The sequence below is a fragment of the Triturus cristatus genome, chromosome 4_2, assembly GCF_964204655.1.
Source record: "Triturus cristatus chromosome 4_2, aTriCri1.1, whole genome shotgun sequence".
Classification (NCBI taxonomy): Eukaryota; Metazoa; Chordata; class Amphibia; order Caudata; family Salamandridae; genus Triturus; species Triturus cristatus.
Window position 1 is genome coordinate 434,510,530 of NC_140586.1, and position 23,412 is coordinate 434,533,941.

At 43.2% G+C, this 23,412-nt stretch overlaps 1 protein-coding gene across 1 annotated transcript in view; it reads right to left on the bottom strand.

Moving 5' to 3' along the window:
- The window catches only part of RPF1 (ribosome production factor 1 homolog), a 157,448-nt gene that overhangs the window by 103,605 nt on the left and 30,431 nt on the right, over positions 1-23,412 (bottom strand). The gene's annotated exons all lie outside the window — the stretch shown is intronic.

The window sequence follows — 23,412 nt, forward strand, 5'->3', positions numbered from 1 at the left end:
CCTTCCGGTGATAAGTGCACTCTACAAGAATATCTGACATGGACACTGACATTACACCTTAAACATGAAGAAATTGGCTAACTTAACTTTTCTATAAAGCCATAGCACAGGCGCAGAAACACTCATGGCACGAAAAGTTTAATGTCACTTGAACAAAGCATTTATCGTGCCATCCACTAGTGCGACAAAAGAAAACATGGATTCAGACCCATCATTGTAACCTGACTGCTGCAGTGTAAAACCTGCAGCGTCACCTGTTATAATAACCGTTTTAACAAGTAAAAACGTTGCTTTAAATATTAGTAAGTTCTGCAGCAACAAATGATGGACTGAATGCTGAATGAATCAAACATTCGCCCCCAGTCAAGAGATCAGGGTTAAATCCATTGTTCTTTTGCTCACTACGCCTCTCCAGTTTGGACACAGCCATATGCAGATCAGGGTCTCATGGGAACAGTCCAGCCCAATTTGCTAAGCCGGGTTCTCCCTGGACCGGAAACAAGCATCCTGGGACCGGTTTCATTCAATCAATCAATCAATCACAAGATTTGTAAAGCGCACTACTTACCCGCGAGGGTCTCAAGGCGCTGATGGGGGGAGGGGTTGCCGCTACTGGTCGAATAGCCAGATCTTGAGTCGTCTCCTGAAGGTCAGCAGGTCTTGGGTCTGTCGTAGGTTGAGGGGAAGGGTGTTCCAGATCTTGGCGGCGTGGTGGGAGAAGGATCTGCCTCCGGTGGTGGTTCTCCGGATGCGCGGGACGGTGGCCAGGGAGAGGTCTGCGGAGCGGAGGGGACGGTTGGGAACGTAGAAGGAGAGTCGACTGTTGAGGTAGGCTGGGACGGTCTTGTGGAGTGCCTTGTGTGTGTGGATCAGGAGTTTGAAGGAGATTCTCTTGTCGACGGGGAGCCAGTGCAGGTTTTTCTGGAGGGGGGTGATGTGGCTGTGGTGTGGAATGTCGAGGATCAGGCGTGCAGAGGCGTTTTGGATTCTTTGCAGTCTTTTGATGAGCTTGGTCGGGGCTCCTGCGTAGAGGGCGTTTCCGTAGTCGAGTCTGCTGCTGACGAGGGCCTGGGTGACAGTTCTTCTCGTGTCTGTCGGGATCCACCTGTAGATCTTGCGGAGCATGCAGAGGGTGTTGAAGCAGGAGGAGGAGACTGCGCTGACTTGCTTGGCCATGGTGAGCGTTGTCGAGGATGACTCCAGGTTGCGTGCGTGGTCGGTTGGTGTCGGGGGTGCCCTAGTGACGAGGGCCACCAGGAGTCGTCCCAGGCTGATGGGTTGGAGCCGAGGATGAGGATCTCCGTCTTGTCTGTGTTCAGCTCAAGTCGGCTGCACTTCATCCAATCGGCGACGGCTTTCATTTCTTCGTGGAGGTTGGATTTGGCGGTGAGGGGGTCCTTGGTGAGGGAGAGGATCAGTTCAGTGTCAGCGGCATAGGAGATTATCTTGAGGTTGTGCTGTCGGGCGATGTGTGCGAGTGGAGCCATGTAGATGTTGAAGAGTGTCGGGCTGAGGGAAGATCCCTGGGATACGCCGCAGATGATCTTGAATGCTTCGGATCAGAATATGGGGGGGGGGAGGGGGGTGAGGCGGACGCTCTGGGTTCTGCCAGAGAGGAAGGAGGTGGTCCAATCCAGGGCCTGGTCTCGGATCCCTGCGTCGTGGAGGCGTGTGCGTAGTGTGCGGTGGCAGACAGTGTCGAAGGCGGCAGAGAGGTCCAGGAGGATGAGGGCCGCCGTTGTCCAGCAGGATCCTGATGTCGTCTGTGGTGGCGATGAGGGCGGTCTCGGTGCTGTGGTTGCTGTGGAATCCTGACTGGGAGGGGTCCAGGTTGCTGTTATCTTCGAGGTAGCGGGTGAGCTGTCTGTTGACGATCTTCATGATGACCTTAGCTGGGAATGGAAGCAGGGTGATAGGATGAAAGTTCTTGAGGTCGCTCGGGTCCACCTTGGGTTTTTTGAGTAGGGCGTTGATCTCGGCATGTTTCCAGCTCTCTGGGAAGGTCGCAGTCTCGAAGGAGAGGTTGATGACGTTGCGCAGGTGGGGTGCGATGGAGCTGCCGGCTTTGTTGAAGATGTGGTGTGGAAAAGTGTCTGATGGGGAGCCGGAGTGGATTGTGCCCATGGTCTTGATTGTGTCCTTGGTGTTAACGTTGACCCAGGCTGTCGGAGGTCGTGGTCGATGGGGTGCGGCGGGTCTGATGTGTCGGGGCCTGTTGGGTTCGTCCGAGAGTCGAAGCTGTCGGCGATCTTGCGGTGGAAGAAGGTGGCGAGGGAATCACACAGGGCTTGCGTTGGCGGATGTCGTTGGCGTTGGAGCTGGGGTTAGAGAGTTCCTTCACAATGCTGAAAAGCTCCTTGCTGTTGTGTGCGTTGTTGTCGAGGCAGTCTTTGAAGGAGGTCCTCTTGGCGGACCTGATGAGGTGATGGTGGTTGAGGATGGTGTTTTTGTGGGCTGTGCGGCTGTCCGGCGTCTTCTTGCTGTGCCATTTGTTCTCCAGTTTCCGGCAGGTGCGCTTGGATGCTAGGAGTACCGGGGTGAACAAGCTGGCTCTCTTGCTGGTGTTTTTGTAGGTTGTTTTTTTCAGCAGGGCTAAGGTGTTGGCGCAGTCGTCCATCCATCGTCTGAGATTCCGGGCGGCGGCGTCAGGGTTGGAGGGGGTCGGTGGGTGGGCTGAGTGCGAGGTTTGTCTGGAGTTGGTCTACGGTGACTTTGCTCCAGCATCTAAAGGGTATCTGTAGGGTGCGGTGGTGTGCGGCGGGTTTCCGGAAGGTGAAGTGGATGCAGTGGTGGTCGGTCCAGGTGAGTTCGGAGGTGTGGCTGAAGGAGACGTGGGAGCTTGCGGAGAAGATGGCGTCGAGCGTGTGTCCGGCGATGTGGGTCGGCGTCGTGATGAGCTGTTTCAGTCCGAGGTTAGCGAGGTTGTCGATCAGGGGAAGGGGGAGTTGCTGTCGTTGTTGTTCTCCAAGTGAATGTTCAGGTCTCCGAGGAGGATGTAGTCGGTGGAGGTCAGGGCGTGCGTGCTGATGAAGTCGGCGATGGAGTCGCTGAACTGGGGTCGTGGTCCGGGGGGGGTCTGTAGATGAGGGTGCCTCTTACGGTGGTGTTGGGATATGTGTGGATCTGGAAGTGCATGTATTCGGCGGTGCTGAGAGTGTAGTCGGTGCTGGTCGAGACCCTGATGGTGTCTTTGCGGACAATGGCGATTCCTCCTCCGATTCCGTTGGGTCTCTGCGGGTGATCATGTAGCCGTCGGGGATGGCTATGGCGATGTCGGGTGCGGAGGATTAGTTCATCCAGGTCTCTGTCAGGAAGGCGACGTACGGTGATGAGGTGTCGAGTAGGTCCCAGAGCTCGACAGCGTGCTTGCGTGCGGAGAGGGTGTTTAGTAGGATGCATTGGAGATGGTTGAGGTCCTTCTTGGCGGGAGTCTCGGGGTCTCCGAGGCAGGTGAAGCTGCAGTTCCGGCAGGTGAAGGGACCATGGGTGCGTTTCGGGGTGGCTTTGAAGCAGGTGGAGGTCTGTCCTGGGTTGAGAGCGATGAGGGTGCTGGCGTCGTATCGGAGGCGGTCTTCGTGGCGGATGCGGGGGCCAGGGGTTCTGGCACTCGGCACGCTCCAGGCGCGGACGGGCACAGACGGGTTTGCCTTAGGCACGCCTTCGGCGCCCAGCGCCAGAACCCCTGGCCCCCGCAGCCCTCATCAGCCAGGCTAGCTTGAAACCAGTGGCACAGCGAGCAAGGGACCCACATCTGGGCATACCCATCCCACTAAGTACGAAAAGTGCTGCAGCAACAAATTAAGGTTGGAATGCTGAATGAATCAAACATTCACCCCAGTCAAGAGATCTGGGTTAAATCCATTCTTCTTTTGCTCACTACACCACCCCAGTTTGGACCCAGCCATATGCAGATCAGACTTGACCCTGTTCCTCATGGGAACAGTTCAGCCCGAACTGTAAGCCGGGTCCTCACAGGACCAGAAACAAGCATCCTGGAACCGTATTCGGTGTAACACCCCTCATCAGCAAAGCTATCTTGAATCCAGTGGCACAGCGAGCAAGGGTATATTAGTAAGTCACATCGATGTAGGTCGATGTAGGTCTAGTAGCCCACAAAGTTGGGTGCATGGTACTTGAAAGGAGGAAATGTAAAAGGTAATGTTAACATGTCCCTACAGTGACAAGGCACTAAAAGCCATTCTCACTGTGGCAAGCCAAGCTGTCCTATGTAGAAATCCAGGTTACAGATTAAAATACTAATATTGGGAGGCGTGCGGCGGCGACTAAAATGGCCGCTCTCTGATTCAGCTTCGTGACACGGAGAAACATTTCTTAACGGAAGACTTTCCATTCTGCTCGGTGCGGTGAATAAACAATGGATTCTTGCGTCGGAAGTCACGCTGAGTGCTAGGGCAAGTTTTTCTGGCCTTAAGAGGTCTTTTTGGCTACCTTTTTTCCCCTCTTATCTCCTGCCTCATTCAGCCTTGCGCTGTGACCGCCATTTTCTCCCTTCAGCATTCAGATTTACCTCAGTGGACAACGATGCCACTTGGCCTTTTCGACAGAATTTTCCTTCTTATTTCTATTCGTTTTGGGTCATTCTACTATGTTTCTTCTAATTTGATGGTGAGGCTGCTTTATTTCCTAATGGACATTCATTGGCTTATTCATCTCTTCTATTGAGGCACTAAGGCTACGCAACATTCTGCAGTCAGGTTCTTTATAAGATTTGTCGGCGCTCCCACTAGTTGCTTGTACTGCACGGAGACATTTTTCTAATTTTTATCAGCTGCGTTTTGTATTGTGCTGCAGTCATGGACTCTTCACACTCCAACAAGTCCCATGTGGTTGCTAGTTCCAATTCTGGAGGACGTAAAGACTCTGCTGGTAACACCAACAAGCGCGCCAAAAAAGATCCGTCCACCGCCAACGAAATCCCCTCTTCCTTGAAGGTTGGAGGACATCATGGATGAACTGCGTCATATCAGACCCTTTATGACGGATACTACTGCAACACTTCAGAGAATTGAGGAGAAGTGGTCCGGTCTGGAGTCCAGACTTTCTGATGTGGAACAAATCAGTGATGCCCAAGATGTTGTTGCCAAAGTCGATATCCTCACTAGAGAAGTTGCGCAATTAAAGAAAACTACAGAGGATTTAGAAAGTCGAAATAGGCGCAACAATCTACGTATTTATGGAATTCCGGAAGGTTCCGAAGGCTCAGACATGATCTCCTTCTTGAAGGTTCAAGTTCTGCAGATTGTTGGTCTACCAAAATCCATTGATTTAAATATTCAGATGGCACATAGAATAGGCCCTCAGAACACATCCTCCTCAACCACTTCTGTACTCTGATCTCATGGCAATGCTCAACGCTGCCAAGCAACATAAGCAGATGCTCTGGTCACAAAATATTCTTCAGTCAAGATGTCTCCAAGCCGACTGCCAATTGTCGTAATGAATTTTTTGATCTTCGACCCACGCTGAGATCCATGAATGCCCGTTATGGTCTTATTCATCCGTGCTTCTTTAAAGTGACTTATAAAGTAAGATCTTTCACCTTCGAAGACCCTGGCGAACTTGGGAAATTCATTCAAGTTCACAAAGGAAAAGCTATGGAACTGAGCAAACCTTAATTGTTATCTAACATTTTCTCTTATCTCCTGTTTCCTAGGTCTTCCCCTCGTAATTTCCGATGCGGATGTCCATACCCGCGTTGTCCATATGTTTTGTTATGTATGAACCAGTCCGTTGCATTGTCTTCCCCACTGTTTGGTAAGTTTCCTTCCATCTTGTTGCATATGTTTACCCTTATTGTCTTTAATTTCTCTGTATTATTTTCTTTCTATTCTCAGTAAACTAGTGTTTTCTTGGTGTCCATCTTTGGAGTGGCTTTTGCTCTCTTCGTCCCCCCCTCATTCACTAATGTTCTTCTTGTTTGTTATCATTATGACTAAAGTCTTTTGGCTTTCTGACATCTCTTCTCTTTTTACACTCATAGGGCGACTGTGCTCCCCTTTGCCTTTTCTTATCTAGCTCCTGTTTTCCCTCTTTTTTCTCTCTTTTTTTTCCGTCTTTCTATTTTCGCGCTCTCTCTCTTACTTCACTTCATCATTGCGAGTTTTTTCCTCCACAAGGCGATTTTTTTTGTGTTTTTTCTTTCCTTATCTGGCCAATGGTCTTTTGATAAATATTGTAGAACTCATTTTACCTTTTCTACTTTTTCCTCCTTTTTTTCTCAACTCCCTGGCTTATCTCTGTCTTCTATTTATGTCAGTCTTTTCCTCATATTGGAATTTGTGTGCCAATTATCCTGCTTTTTTTGTTTGATTAGCTTAAGCATCTATTTGGTTACCTTTTTATTTCATTTAATAAGGTTTATTACTGAGTTTTTATATACATCCATATCATTAGTCCAATGAGCAATTTACGTCTGGTGTCATGGAATGTTATGGGCATTCGTTAAAAAACAGAGTTTTGTCCCATTTGTCCAAATTGAATTGCCAAATAGCACTACTGCAGGAAACACATCACAAGGAACAAGATATTAACTCATTTAAAAAACAGTGGGTTGGCAGGGTCTTTGGCTGTACACAGCAAAAATAGTGTTCTTATACTGTTCCATAGATCATTGAATATTCACTTGATAAATGAGTACAAGGATGATGCCGGCAGATGGCTTCTCCTTGAAGTTGCCATTAATAATACCAATTTTACGATTTGTAATATATATGGACCGAATGGAGTAGATCATACTTTTTGGAAGGATAGTTCTTCCCTGCTGTCCTCTCATGGTTCTGAAAATTTAATAGTTGGAGGAGATTGCAACCAACGTCTCGACCCTTTTTAAATCGCAATGTTAAAATGTAAAATCTAATTCTCTCGTTTTTTGATTAAGCTATGCCTATTCCATTTTTCACCCCTGCCCTACTTCCAGCCCGGCTCTTTTCTTGACACTTCATGTGAATAAACATGAGTAAAGAATCTAGATTGGGGCATTGTAGGCTGTGTATACATGCAGAGTCAGCGCAAAAGAACAGCTGGTGACTGCTTGGGGTTTTTCAGACAATGGTAAAGCCTCAAATAAAGTTTACCCAGATAGCATATCTTGATGTGCAGCTTCAGGACGAGACAATTGCACAAGGCACAAAGGCTGTCGATTCTTACCGGTACCTCATTGGTGTGTTTTTCCCAAAGCTCTATTTACCTCTGGGCGTCCCTTATTTGTGATCTTTTGCTATAAAAACTCATGTAACCATCGTTCGGTGTGCTTCCTCCTTGAGTATCTCTATGGTGCTTGTCGGACGAGGCCCCATTCATGAATGCTAATAAATGACCTATGGTTTGTACTTCGCTCCAGTGTCGATTCCTCCTTACTTGTTAAGAACCCGCAGACTAAGGGTGACCCTGAACCAGTGAGTTTTTAATAATCCGCTTCCACAAGTTGGCGCCCAGACGTGGGGCCCCATCAAGTGCTTGCAGTCGGACCAGGGAAGGAGATCGGGTCAGTAAGACGAACTTCGCTGAGGGGCGCCCCACCTGAAGAGACTAGTGTTTCTCATGGTCCATGGTGATTTTTCAGCTCTCCAACTCTGATCTTCCTGGCGGCTGATGGCCTTGACTGGGGCCCTTGGACAGTCATTCTTTTGGATCAGGGAGAATCGACAGGTGGGAGTTGAAGACTACACTTAAGGTAGATCTGTATTGAACTGGTTCATTTGGTTAGAATTTGTTTGGTATTTGCTTGGCATTTGTTTGGTATCCGTTCGGAATCTGCTTGGAATTTGTTTTGGAATCTGTTTTAGAACTTGCTATTTGTTTTGACTAACATTTTTCCTTACAGGTAATGTGAGAATATTTTTAATTTTTCTCTGTTTATAAGTTTTTTACATCTTATATAACATGCCTATGTCACCAGAAGGTATGCCAAATTTTGAGATGTAAATCAAATAGGGTATTTGTCCCATCATGTATAATGTATTGTGGAACAAATATACAAAAGGGGATCCCCAGTTGCAATGGCCATTAGAGGGAACAATGGACCCTCACAAACTTGAGTATTTAGAGAAACGATTGTTTTTAAAGAAAGTTAGGCCAGCTATGTTTGACAGTTTGCGTATGTGGAGGAAGGAAGTAAAGGAGATGCAGCTCAAGGCAGAGAAGGTACAAAGGAAACAGGAAAGGAAGACAGAGTATCAGAAGTAAAAGGAATTGACGGAAAAGGAAGTACAGGAGAAAAAGGAATGTTTAGATCAAGAGCATAGATTATTAATATCTAAGGAATATATAGTTAGACCGACAGTAGAATTTCGGGTTTACCAAGAGGATGTGGATTCAGATATTGATGGATTATTGATCGAACGACCCCCGCCCCCATATGTACCCTTAACACCTCCACCCCCTGGACCACCAAATGTCATTCCCCCGGTACCTCCGGCTCCACCTCCTTTGCCCGCGGTTGTCCAGCTCCCTATTTTCCAACCAGTACCGGTACATCCCTTACCTCCCATCCCAGGCCACTGCACCCGAAATGACGAAGATCCCGTACTTTCTGTATCTGTCTTGACCCCTCAAATTCTTCGTTCTACTGTATCTCAATCACATCAGGATGCATTGATCGTATTAAATTGGTTGAGTGATCTAGAAATTGAGATTGGAAGAATGATAGATCAGATACAGGATTTTTCTGAGGGCGAGCTTCTTTGTCTCATAAATAAGCTTTCTCATCAACTTATGGTCCAATGGGAGATGACTACAGGACAAAATGGTCCCGATGATGTCAGAGCTATTAATCGACAGTGTCAGATAGGAGCCTTTCCTGTAAGTAGAATTAACACTGCCATTGCAACGATAATTGGATATCGTAATGAACTTTCTTCCTCTCCTCGAATAAGACCTATGAGGGAAGCCATGCCTCAGTTCATTCCTGGTAGAGGGAATGCAGATAATGATGACCCTAATAGTCTCTATTCTAGAGCCCATTTTTTGTACAATTGGATATATACGCCCTGGAAAAGTACGGATGTACTCACTTTAAAAGCCTCCTTACCAGACATACAGAAAAATCCTAGAGGATTTTATGATGATGTACAGGCAGCCATTGATTCCTGTGTCATGACCTTAGCAGATATTGATATGTTTTTTGGTGTGATCCTGCACCCGGATATGTGGCAACTTACTCGGAAGCAGGATCATACTGTTGACTTAGGAGAAGACTGGGCTGCCATCATAGTAGCAGACAGGGATAGGAAACCTGGTCAGAAACCTAGTCAGCTTATACTGGATTTTCCTGGTAACCTACTTACTTAGATAAAAACGATGGTTCCGGCCAGGAAAATTGATTGGACACTTCTCACTGCTTGTAAACAAAAACAGGGCGAGGCCGTCCCTGATTACTTTACTCGCTATGAGGAAGTGTTCCACGATTTTAGTGGGCAAGACACATCTACACCTACGGGTGCACATTTATTTGTAGATCATTTTGTGGGAAATTTACTTCCAGAGATATCTGTTCGCTTAAAGAATTCTGAGAGTACATGGGCTTCAGTAACCCCGAAAGCTATATTAGATATGGCTCAGTATTATTAGAATCAGGTGACCACTGAGCAAGAACGTAAAGAAGGAAAACTAAAAGAACTGAAAACTAAGGTAATGATGGTCCAGGCCTATGGGCCCCAAGGTCGAGGTAAAACCTATGGTCAGAATTTCAGACAAACACCTCCAGTAGGGCCACCGTGTAGACAAACTCCACTAGGGCCGGATCAATGTGCTTATTGTAAGGAGAGGGGACATTGGCATTCCGAATGTCCTGTTTTAGCTGCTAGTGGGAGAGGAAGGGGACACGTGAATGGTAGCCGCGGGACTTCAGCTCCCCGACAGCAGCCACAGCAGGTTCAAGCTCCAGAGAGAAATAGGTCAGGAAATTATTTTGATCAACAAAATAATCAATATTCTATGGAGGATTGGGAATCAGAGGAAACTGTGGAAACACATTTTGCCTAGGACAGCGTAGGACAAGGAGGACCAGTTGAGATACCTGTAGACCAGTCAGGGCCCTTTATAACAGCCACCATACTTGGGCAGGATCAGAGGTTTTTAGTGGATACAGGGGCGACACGTAGTGCGATATCTCAGAAACTGGTACCTGGGACACCCTTGTCTGGCCAAGTGAGTACATCGATAGGATTTGACGGAACACCAACTACTAGCCCTGTGTCCCAAAAATTGCCTTTGCAGGTTAAGAATTTTGTTGCTTTAGCCCCCTATTTAATCCCCCCACACGCTCCAGATAATCTGATGGGACTTGATCTTTTGAAATATTTCCATGCTACTATACATTGTTCCCCATCTGGAGTATGTCAGTTTTGGGAAAAGGACATTGCCTAAACAATATAATTTTTCTTTATGTTCGGATCTTGATTCTGTGCTTATTTTTCGGCTGTATTAGACCCAGTGGCCAGAGGACTTCCAGGCTGTCTTAGAGCGGTTGCTGCCACCGCCATCTCTATACGACAATCTGAGGGGATAGTGTTGAGTAAGAAGCTTATGGTTATGGTACCTCATTCCGTAGATGCACTCCTGAACCAGAATAAAACACAACACTTGACTAGCGCTAGACTCACAGGATACAAACTTACGCTTTTGGCACCTATTACACTCAAGAGATGTTTGACATTAAACCCAGCTACATTGTTACCTTTGCCAGCTGAACAAACTCATGATTTGCACAACTGTATTTTCCTAACAGAAGAACAAACTAAGGGAAGAATAGATCTTAAAGATACACCTTTGTTAGATCCTGAGGGGGAATTATGGATGGATGGTTCTTGCTTGAAATTACCTGACGGCACCACCTCTGCATCCTATGCCATAACCACATTACAAACTGTGGTAGAAACAGCCCGTATGCCGCAAAAATCTGCCCAAGCAGCTGAACTCATTGCGGTTTTTAGGGCCTGTGAACTTAGTAAAGGGTTATCAGTGAACATTTACACAGACAGTCAGTATGCATTTAGAGTGGCACACAATTTTGGCAAGCTTTAGAAAGAACGGGGATTCCTAACCTCCCATGGTTCTAAAATACAGCATGGGGAATTAGTAAATAGTCATCTTGCTGCCTTGACATTGCCAAAACGTGTAGCCATTATCAAATGTAGTGCCCAGAAGAAAATTACAGATAAAGTGGGACAAGGAAATGCCTTTGCAGACGAAGTTGCAAGAAATACTGCAAGTATACACACAAGTAGGATGTATGTATCACGATCCCAAGCTGAAAGATGGGAAAATATGTATACAGAGATCAAAGAAATACAGCAGTTAGCTACGGAGCAAGAAAAGGCAGAATGGCAAAAGGAAGGAGAATTAGATGATGAGGGATGTTGGAGGTCAAAAGATATGTCGAAATGGAAGTTGCCCTATGCCTATTTATTACCTTTTGTGACTATGGCTCATGGACCTGCTCACGTTAGTGATAAAAACACCATCTCCCAACTAGAACAGGTTTGGGATAATAAGCACATTCGGAAAACGGCTGAGCATTTGGTTAAACATTGCATGATATGTCTACAGCACAATCCTGGGAAGGGAGTATCAACCCCTACTAGTGGATTTTCTTCACCCCAGGTTCCCTTCGAAGCACTTCAAATGGATTATATTCAGTTAGACCGCCGTAATAATTTGAAGTATGTATTAGTAGTGGTTTGTTCCTTTAGTAAGTGGGTAGAAGCTTATCCAACACTAAAGACAACACAGCCTTGACAACAGCTAAAAGTTCTGTTAAAGGAGTTCTTACCCCATTTTGAGGTTTGTAGAGTCCTATGGAGTAACAACGACCCCCACTTTACTGGCCAGATAATAGAGTACCTAATGAAGGGTTTAGGGGTAAAACAGAAGTTTCATGCTGCTAATTATCCCCAGGCAGCTCGTCTAGTCGAGAGGTACAATGCCACATTGAAGTTGAAACTAGCAAAGATACAAGCAACGACGGGCCTTAATTGGCCAGATGCCTTGCCTCTAGCAATGTTATCTGTTTGTTCCATCCCACATAGTAAGATTGGACTTTCTCCCTACAAAATAGTTTTTGGTAGGCCTATGAATGTGTGGGGACCCCCAAGGCCAAACATGATAAAAGAAATACAGTACCCTGTTTTGAGTGATTACCTAAAAAACTAGACTGAAAAATTGTCTCTGATTCATCAGCAGGTGCGGGAAGCTGTTCCAGACAAGTCGGAGGGTCCGGGTCATGGTCTTCAGGCTGGTGATTTTGTGGTCGTGAAGAATTTTCAACGTTCTAAAAATTTGGAGCCTCGCTAAAAGAACATGGAACAGATCCTGCTTGCGACTCGAACTGCTGTCCGTGTCACCAACAGACGCAATTGGATAAATGCTACACACTGCAAGCAAATCCCAGCAACAGTTCTCCAGCCAGAAGGCAGAAATGATCTGAAAGACATCTTACAGACTCAGAAAAGTGTTGCTCCTCTGAACGAAGACATGGTTTCCTGATCAAACTACGCCTTCAGGAACAAGGTACGATTTACAACCAAGTAAGGGAAGGAGCAGATAGAGATACCGGAGGACCAGTTTCAATTAGTGGAACGGTTGGGCTGTGACACGGTAGGATCACAGAATCGGCTGAACTAGGTTCAGAGGGGATTGTGATTACGTGTTCAGTGGTGTCTGGATCTCTCTCCAATCTGTGGTTGTATTGATCCAAAGAAGAAGAAATGCAGAAATTGGAATCCAAGTTGCGAAGCAATGACAAGACTCTGTGTATGGTGACTGATTATATTATTGATAATATTGGCAGCAGTTTTTTGGACAATGGAGAAATTGATTCCGGCTTGAAACCTATTGCCCGCTACTACTCCGGTCCCCAAGGAACATTATTACTTCACTCTTCCCTATCATGAAAAAAACCATCGGCTGTCGTACCTCAATAACACTTCTCATACAAATGTTACATCATACTCATAATGCTACAAATACTACTAACTGCTGGGTATGTGGAATGTTGCCAGTCCATCAGAAGAAGGGAGAAACGCCTATCATTCCCTTGCCATTTTCACATAATGGCTCCTGTGGAGCCTGGTTCGCACTTTTGTGGGCCTCTGCAATTAGTAATATTACTCTCAATAAGGACTGTTACCCCGATGATGAAGGCCTCCCGCAGGCCAAGGGAACTGTATGGGAAATGAAGGAGTATCGCAGAGGAAATTCATCCACAAGATACGTTTTTCCTAACACTAGAATAGCCAAAGGTAATGGGCCTCCTGTTATCGCTGTAACCGGAGCCCGAGCAGATCTTTGCGTGAGCAGTACTGGCAGCATTCTCGTGGGAAAAAGTGACTGTACTACAGTATTGAATATCACTGGAATGAACAATAGCAGTTCTGTATCTTCCCATAACACTTACTTCACTTGTGGAAACAAAGGTTATCATCTACCAGTCAGTTGGTCCGGCATAAGTTGTGTCCTTTTTACTTCCTCCTGGGTTTTTAGCACCTGCATCTTATCACAAAGACCAAAAACTATTTAATAACATTTCTTTGAATCGATTTAAAAGAACTATAAATAATGATGAATTAGATCAAACTGACACTGCATTACAACAATAGGTTGATTTTAATTTGGGACTCTTTTTCTTTGTTGGTGCAGCTTTAAATAGTAGAAAAATTAGGCGCTTAACTCGTGTGGTAGAGGCTGTGACAAATCAAACAGCGATGGCTCTTGGTAATATCACAGAATAGCTCCAAATTTCAAGGATTGGAACCCTGCAAAACAAAATGGTGCTTGATGTAGTACTCGCCGATCATGGTGGAGCATGTCGCATTATCGGTAGTAGTAGTTGTGTGTTCATTCCTGACCACGCCCCTTCTGTCTATGACGCCATTTCCAAATTACATAAAATAGCTACAGAAATATATCAAGACCAAGGAACATGGTCCTGGTCCGAATGGTTACAGGGACTTATTTCCACTTCGGGTTGGAAATTATTATTGGGAATAGTAATTATAGGAGCCATCTTTCCCACTTGCTGTTGCTGCATTCAATGTGCTCCTACGATATGTACAGCGTGTATAGCCACTTGTAATAACATTAAACCTCCCCCAATTAATGTTCATGAATTGAACAGAGAAATGATGATGCACACTGAAATTTACGAACTTATGAATATTAACATACAAGATTGAATATATACTTTTAAAAATGGATTCAGCATAGGCTGAAAAGGAAGCACTGTTAAAATGTAAAATCTGATTCTCTCGTTTTTTTGATTAAGCTATGCCTCATCCATTTTTCACCCCTGCCCTACTTCCAGCCCGGCTCTATCCTGGACACTGCATCTGTATAAACATGACTAAAGAATCTAGATTGGGGCATTGCAGGCTGTGTATACATGCAGAGTCCACGCAAAAGAACAGCTGGCGTCTGCTTGGGGTTTTTCAGACAACGGTAAAGCCTCAAGTAAAGTTTACCCAGATAGCATATCTTGTTGTGCAGCTTCAGGACGCGACAAATGCACAAGGCACCAAGGCTGTTGATTCTTACCGGTACCTCATTTGTGTGTTTCCCAAAGCTCTATTTACCTCTGGGCGTCCCTTGTTTGTGATCTTTTGCTATAAAAACCCATGTAACCATCGTTCGGTGTGCTTCCTCCTTGAGTATCTCTATGGTGCTTGTCGGACGAGGCCCCATTCATGAACGCTAATAAATGATCTATGGTTTGTACTTCGCTCCAGTGTCGATTTCTCCTTACTTGTTAAGAACTCGTGGACTAAGGGTGACCCTGCACCAGTGGGTTTTTAATAATCTGCTTCCACAGCAAGTCACAAGCTACATTTGTCCCATCTCTGATGCACAAGGCCTTCTGCAAAACCATTTTAGATAGAGGTCTTGCCGATGTATGGAGAGTTTTCCACCCTGACGATTTAGAATACACCTTTTTTCCCCCTGGTCATAAGTCCTTTTCTAGAATCGATTGTGTTTTTCACACAACACACTTCAATTTCTTACACATGCAGAAATAGGTTCGATTTTAATTTCTGATCATGCACCGGCTATTGTAGATTTTTACTATCCCAACCCCATTTCTTCCACCCGTAGATGGAGATTTAATAACTCCCTTTTATTAGATCAGCAGTTTACAGATCAATTTACGACATTCACACAACAGTATTTCACTCACAACCTCCCTTCACATACAAAAATGAATTTTCTTTGGGACGCATTCAAAGCAACTGCTCGAGGCTTTATAACTGACTATGTGGCCAAGAAAAAAGCACTTCAGGAATCCAAACAACTCCTAGTTCAAATCAAGTCCTTGGAACACGAATATTTTTCCTTAAGGACGATACTTTGTCCAAGCTCGTCAAATGTAAATTGCAGTATAATAAGCAATCCCTTATTGATGCTTGTGGTACTTTACTAAGATTTAAAGTGAAAATGTATGGCGGGCGCAACAAAGCGGGTAAATCTTTGGCAAATTAAAAAACAAAAATCTAAAATTACTGCCATCATAGATCCTTCTGGTGTATGACATTAGTGACTCAAAATTTTTAGAATGCTTTACTGTTTATTATAAAAACCTATATACTCCAGAATCACCCCCCTCCACTGATCAAATTGAATCTTTTTTTCAGTTGATTCCCAAAGACCCTAATAAAAACATAGATCTATCCTCCCTTGATACACCTTTGTCCGACCAAGAATTTTTAAACGCCTTAATATGCTTCCTAAGGATAAAACACCTGGGCCGGATGGCTTCACTGTAAGCTTTTATTTACATTTCAAACATCTTTTAATTTACAAACTTTTATTGCTCAATAATTTTTTGAGTACTCAGTGTACGCAAGGTTCTTTTGCTCAGGCCATGCTATGCCCAATTCCTAAAAAAGATAAGGATTTATCTCAGTGTGGCAATTATAGGCCTATTTCATTATTCAATATGGATTGGAACATTTTTGCTAAATTGCTGGCTATCCGGGTCAATTCTGTAATTTCAGATTTAATAAATATATACCAGTCCAGATTTGTAAAGGGTAGATCCATCTCCGACAATTCGAGAACTTTCCTTAATATTATACATTTAGCGGCCAAACTTAGTCCTCCAATAGCTGCCATAACATTAGATGCCGAGAAGGCCTTTGATAGAGTCAATTGGGACTTCATGTTCGCTGCTTTGAAATGGCATGATTTTAGTCCACACTTTACCCAATATAATAAATTGTTATATTCCAACCCCTCCACTTCTATTTGGGTGAAAGTGTCAACAGTCTAGTTACTTTCCCCTGCATAGAGGTACCAGACAAGGGTGCCCCTTGTCTCCCTTATTATTTATCCTGGCATAGGAATCCTTCTTAGAAACAATTCAAAGATCCTCCACCTTTACAGGTCTTCAACTTAAAAACTTAAATATAAAATACACTCCATACGTAGATGATATTTTATTGTATGTCTCTAACCCCACTACCTCTTTGCCGGAATTCTTTTCCTTATTGGCTGAATACTCAATTGTTTCAGGTTATAAATTAAATATTAATAAATCGGAAGTTTTACCACTAAATAAATATAGTCTTCCTCACATGTTTAAAGATTCCGGTTTCAAATGGAGCCCAAAAGGTATAAAATGTCTAAGAATTATATATACAAATAATATTAAGGACACTATCAAAATTAATAGGAATTAAATTTTGTCTAAAATTAATGCATTAATAGAAGGTTGGTCCCCTCTTTTTATTTCTTGGTGGGGTAGATTAGCCACCATTAAAATGATGCTACTACCCATTGTCAATTTTCATTTGTCAATGCTCCCTATTTCTCTCCCACTTAACTTTTTTAAAGTTATTAACCGATCTTTCATTACATTTTTATGGAACAAACGCAAACCCCGCATTGCTTTAGCTCGCTTACATCTCATATATGGTATGGTGGAATTTATTATGTCATCATCATCGATTAGACCGTGCTCATGCTACATCTATTCCGTTAAAAATTAAAAAGGACTTGTTATGGTTACCCCTTACTTCTTTTTTATCTAGGAATATGGACAGATCAGTTTCTACTGTTCATACTTTCGAACCTCTTTAGATTATAATTGCCTTTAATTACAATTGTTTATATAATTGTATATTTGATAAGACTCGCTTCTTCAATCTGATACTGCATTCCTTTTCCCGCTCTTCTCTTCTTTCCCTCTTTCTCTGCCTCTTTCATTTTTTTCTTCTTTTCTTATCTCTAAAAAGATTAAAATGCATTTTTTTCTTTTTCTTCAGCAATTCATTTCATATTACAATTCATGTTTTAGGCATGTATTCTTATAATAGTAGTGATGATTTACAGTTAATTTTTAAGCAATCCAGTATCTTTTCCTTGTTCTTAGGTTGCTGCATTGCATTTCTATTTCTTTTAAATTTACTTGTATTGTCTTATTGATCATTTTTATTAGATCTAATTGCATACTGTTATTTTTATTCTCAATAAAGCATTTTTAGACTTTAAAAAATACTAATTGCTTATTTGGGAATGGGAATAACCGCAAAAACATTTAAATAACTATTTTTATTAGTTATTAAACATCCAGTTCAATAGTGAAGTTGGATTTTGTTAAATATGAAGGAAAATTAACTTTCAGAAAATTACATTTCCCCTGCCTAAAGTTCCAGGAGGCTATTTTGCATTAACTCTCCAGCTTCTCGCAGCTTAACTTACTTAGCTCCTAGGAGTAAATATTAGGCTGACCTGAATGGGTAGAGATGACTCCTCTGAACTCCACATAATATTCAGAGTGGGAGCTGTGTGAATCCTGTGACACTACACTGTCGAATCCTGCCAAAAAGGTCTGTAAAGCCACATGTAACACTGGGGTACACTTCAAAGGGAAAGAACAGGATACCAAGACAATTCTTGTATTATCACTGTCTGATTGCCGAAGGTCCCTGTTTTTGTCCTCCAGACATTTGTCTCTGGGACTAATGTGGGTACATTGCCTACTTCACAATGGATTTTATTGTTAGATATGGGATGACACTAGGATTACAATACTAAATACTGCATTCACACCCCCAGTGTCAGAGCCCAGGTTTAGTGTGGCAAAAGACCTTCGCAATCACATTGCATTTGGGCTTTTTTGCAGCACAGCAATCAGGAGCTACTGAAAAGTAGTTTGGCCAGAGCCTGGGAATAATTACTTCATTGGTCAGAGAGGGACTAGGCGTGCCTTAAGGTGTCCCCCACCCACAGGCTGGTGGACCATACAAAGCTGGACCCTCACCCAGCTTTCCACAGAACATTGCAGGGCTTGTGAAGGTACCCCAGGCAGACGGAACCTGCTGCACTCAGCATCTGTGACCTGTGAGAAGGGCTTGAGAAGGCTGTATCCGCTCCCACTTAAAATTCAGGAACAGACAAGTGTCCAAGGATCATAAAGTTGTTCCACTGGATGGCTTCAGGGATATTAAAATAAAACACCAGAAGAGGAGATCCCGGAGAAGAATCTCAGCTGACCAGTAGCAACAGGACCCAGACTGGACTCTGGTATTGCCCTCTTCCTGTCACCCTGAGTGTCTCTAGGTGCTCCCCATAAGACTGTGTTTGATTACGCACTAAAGGAAGTTTGGGAACTTTCAAAACTTTTGTACCAGAGCTTTATGGGGACCAACTGTAGAAAGTATCCAACCAGCAGTTTCACAGTGTCATATTTAATTTGAGGTTTGTCCCACATGGAGAAGAGTTCTTCCTCACACAAATGAAAAAGCCCCTTTTCTTTTTGATACTTAAAAACTTTTTTCAACCTCCATACTTCCAGGCATTAGCAGGGCCAATCTAGTTGGTGTATCTGAACTGCACTTCATCATGGTTGGCCTTCAATTGCTCAAAAGTCTCAGTCTACCGCTACCACCGACTATAAACTGGGCTCTTTGCGGTCTGGCACCATTTTCACTTAAATCTTTAAAAATTCATATCACGGATTCCCCTTACTGGATCTTTGTCGTGTTTTATGAATTGGAGTGGCATTTTTATTTTCTTAGGTTTTCAAATTTTTTACCTTTTTTATAATTCTAAATGCTTTAACACATTTTCTCCAAGTTAAGCCTCTCTGGTGTGTGCCATAGTTACCAAAGGATGGGCTGAGCTCAGGTTCAAATTACTTAACCATCTGACTGGACCTAACAAATAAGTTACTTTGTTACTTCTGGTGGACTACTGCCCATCCCAATTAATAATTCACTTTCTTATCAATCATGTAATTTACAGCCCTGAAGAAGTTCATTGATAAAAACATGTTTGCTTTTTGCGGTTCTTAAAGAAACTTTGAAATATATCAAATAAAGAAGGAATACGGAAACCACCAACCTATTGTGAATATAAGATTGAGTCAATTTCTTTTGAGTGTCCCCTAATTGGAATGTATTGTACTTTAAGCAAAATTGACAGAATTATCTTTGGCAGACAGCTGCTGTTTAGAGAGAGCACCAATAAATGCCTTAGGACTGACATTGGAGTGCAATAGCCTGTGCCTTAGCTGCTTTGTAAATTGTTTGATGAAACTTTACAGAGAGTAAAATAGGTCAACATTAATGATATAACTCAATGGCTGCCAATTTCTACAATCTCGGCCCTCTTGCTCCCATTCTTCCCTGCATTTAGTCACATTTTGTGTGGTTTCTCCCAATTTTGCTTTTCATTCCTGAAACGTGTCATGGCTTCTCAGGATCCCTACATCTCTCTTTCTTGAAGATTGCTGCCAATCCAATTATTCTGATAGCTTGAATAGTTCACTTCATTCAAGCACTCCAGTTTAGTTACTACTAAAGACTAAGTTTTCTCACAAACACAAGCCCAGCCACTGACACCCATGTAACTAAATGTCAGAACCAGACAGAGATGGGCGGTCCCGGTCACGTTCTCCATGCGAGTACTATTTAGCAAGTATCCATGGCGGACTAAAACTGTATGAACAGAATTTATACAGGATGCTACCTTCATCATCATGACCCAAAGGAAATCACTGGTAATTAACTCAACTCTACAAACTCTGTCAGTCTGTATTGAGTCACAACCTTATGGTATAATTTAAAGTCTCTCCTTTCTCAAACATGCGATTACACACCCATCAGAAAATGAATGCCCCTCATGCCAAAGTGGATGAGGCTGTGGGGACCAACGAGAGATTAGGGATTAACATCATCACCACAAATGCAGCAGCAATGCATGAGCACCAGTAACTTTGATTGTTGGCACATACCCAGATAACTTTCTAATTGCCTGGAGCTCAAGGCACCTACATTTTTGTTGCATCTTAAATGGTATCGAGAGCAACCTAGAGCCCCTTGGTGGGGCTCTAGGCGACTAGCTACATTCCCTTTGCCAAAGGTCTGCGGCTGGGGGAAGGGTAAACAGATGGCCCTGGGAAGGGAGGGACAAAAACAAGTATTGGCATAGCCAATAGGTCTCGCCTTTGGGACCTTATAAGTGTTTAGCCATGCAACAGTTGCATAACTAAATAATTATAAGGTCCCAAAAGCGAGACCTATTGGCTATGCGGGCGTGAAAGTGATCGCGATCAAACATCAAAGTGGCCGTGCGGCAGCGAAAGTGAAAGTAATCGCGGCGCGCGCGCCCGCGCACATGCACTGTAGCTCTAGGCTGGCCTGGTAGCACTTTTTGGAGCCTTCTCAATAAGTCTCGCCAGACCAGCGCATGCGCTGGGTCAGGCGAGACCTAAAAAAACAGAGTGAATATGCACAATAAATAAGCATGTTTTGGGAGGTAAAATGTGGGCAGTAAATGGTGGGCCGATATTTCCAAGTGCCATCACTCAATTATCACATCATACTTCTCCTAATATCACTTTTCCATTAAGAAGGACATTCAGTCAGAAAGGAAATGCATGTTTGAACTGCACAAACCTCTTAAAAACACCAAAGTTTTCTCCATCCACTTCTGTATGTCCAAAACATTATCAATTCCTCTTTTTTTGACAGCGACACAACTGCAGTTTAGTGGTTACGGTCAGGGCTAGAAAAATCCACTTCTATTTCATGAATAGCAATTAAACATCTTCTGTGTATTCACTGATCAAGGAACAGAACGCAATAAAACCCTAGAACAGCTTTTCCTGCACACATGAAACATTTTCCAGTTGCCTTGAGGAAATGGTCATGAGCTACTGTACAGACATCACACACATATTGCCAGTGTGTGGTATTTCATTTATAAGGCGCTTAATAACATTTGCGGACAGGTAGCATGCTACTCCGGGTCTTTTGGGCTGAAACATTGTGGCACATTTGTGGCCTTTATTGGGAAGTTGATCAATGTGCATGAGGAACAGAGTTGTGCTCTTATTGTATTTTTGTTACTCCACATTGGCATGTCTTGAACAGAAAGGGAGGATAGGTAGGGAATTTAAGTGAAACTATATGGATGGAAACAAAGTAGACAAGTATTGATTGGTAATATGGGATGTGTTTTTATGTTGTGCTCCTCTCATGTAGAAGCAAATGCATAGCTGCATATACACTTCTGTCCACGGGATACTGATACCCAACATATTTAGAGGCTAAATTACCCAGAGGGAAAGGGTGTTATCTTTGTGAGGTGCAATCGGAGAGTTCACCCAGGAGCAGTATGTAGCTCTCAAAAGGAAAATGCATTATGCAACCAGAGAGATTGCAAGCTCTGAGGAGTCAAAATGCAATCTAGGATTCAAGCAGTGTAATGAAATTTATGCAACCAGACACGATGTATGCTTTGGATTTTGAACCCAGGAGTAGCAGAGGAGGAATGAACAGGCATGGGCAAAATACAAGGAGAAATTACACATGCTCTGCTGAGTTCATTCAGAAGCACAGTACCTTCAGCTTCTCTGTCATAAGACAATGGTTTGTATTCCTGGTGAAGAATTAATCTCAATAATATTCTCATTTTTTTTGCATAAGGGATTAGGCCACATTAAAAAAAAAAAACATTTCAGGTCTCTCTCATTACAAATTTTAGAAAACAGACAGATCAGTCACAACTGCTAACCCCTGAATAACCAGAAAGCTAGAAAATACAGACCCCATGGAGCTGGAAACAATCCTTAAGGAATTACAAAAGGATGAGTTGTATCAATGCATCAAGGTTAATGGATAGACAAGCCAAACATAAGAGAATCCTTAGCGTCCAATTGAGTGATCTGGCATGTTATCGAGAACAAGTGGGGTACACTGAAAACCAGATCAAATGAGCAGCAGCAATAATAATATGGATATTAATGGTGGAGGCGTTAGATAAAGGTATGCCATGTAGTCTACTCCATCATCCATCTCCAATTCCAGGCTTTAAAAAAAAAAATCTATGCCTTATGGCTTTCAGTAATTTGCTACTAGATATATATTTCAATGAATAAATTATAAGATACAACTTCAGATGTTGGCCATTTTGGGGTGGGTGGCTTATTGCCACACCATTTTGGCTGTTTTTCATGGCAAGCAGGGAGTCTTTTTGTAATGACGAGAGATAATTTTATAACTCACACCACAAATTAAGAGGGGTCTTGGCTCAAAACACATACTATTAACCACCTAGATGCCAATTAGTTATTTTTGAGTCTCAAAAAAATGAAAGGTTGAGTTGACCAAGTGCAGCATCTGAATTAATAAAGAGTGTAGAACACATGCTAATCACTAATTCAGGCACAATAATCATTACGAAGGATAATTTGATCAAAGTAATCACATAACTCTACCTGATACAGCCACAAACCAGTTATTGCAAAAGAAAATAAAGGCTTCAATATATTGAGGGGAGATGTAAACTATCTACTTTTTTTGAGTGGCTCAGGTGATGAATGCATACAAGGAAATTCCAGACTGTCCATGGCAGTGCCTAACAAATGCATCCATGCGCATGTCACTATATTTATCCAGCAGCTCAATGCAAAATAACAAGAGGGAATAAAGTGTTACAGTATGTAACCAGTTGCCATGTACCTTTGCGTTTGAAATAGTTTAAATGATTTTGTTGGGGTATTGGTGTGGAAAACAGAAGGACCTTAAACAATAGAACACCATACCTTGCACCATTCCAGGCTTAATAAATCTTTCTCAGAATAAGAACACAACAAATTTAGCTAGTAACTGTACCATCTGACCCACTCTGCTGGAACAGGGAGTGGGTGTACTACACTCGCTCTTTCTTCCCTTGAGATTGTTCTCTGGCTGGATACTTGTTGGACAAATTAACTCCTCAGAATAAAACGGAGTCTCAACTACAAACATGACATTTTTTCTCCATTGCTGCTTTTTTAGGGCGCAAGCGTGTATCACCGTTAAGAGTATAAGTGCAGCAAAATATTTTTTCCATTAATCACATAAAGCGCATAGTAAAAAAGTCTTCTGCAGTCAATTTTGAACGATGTGAGTTACA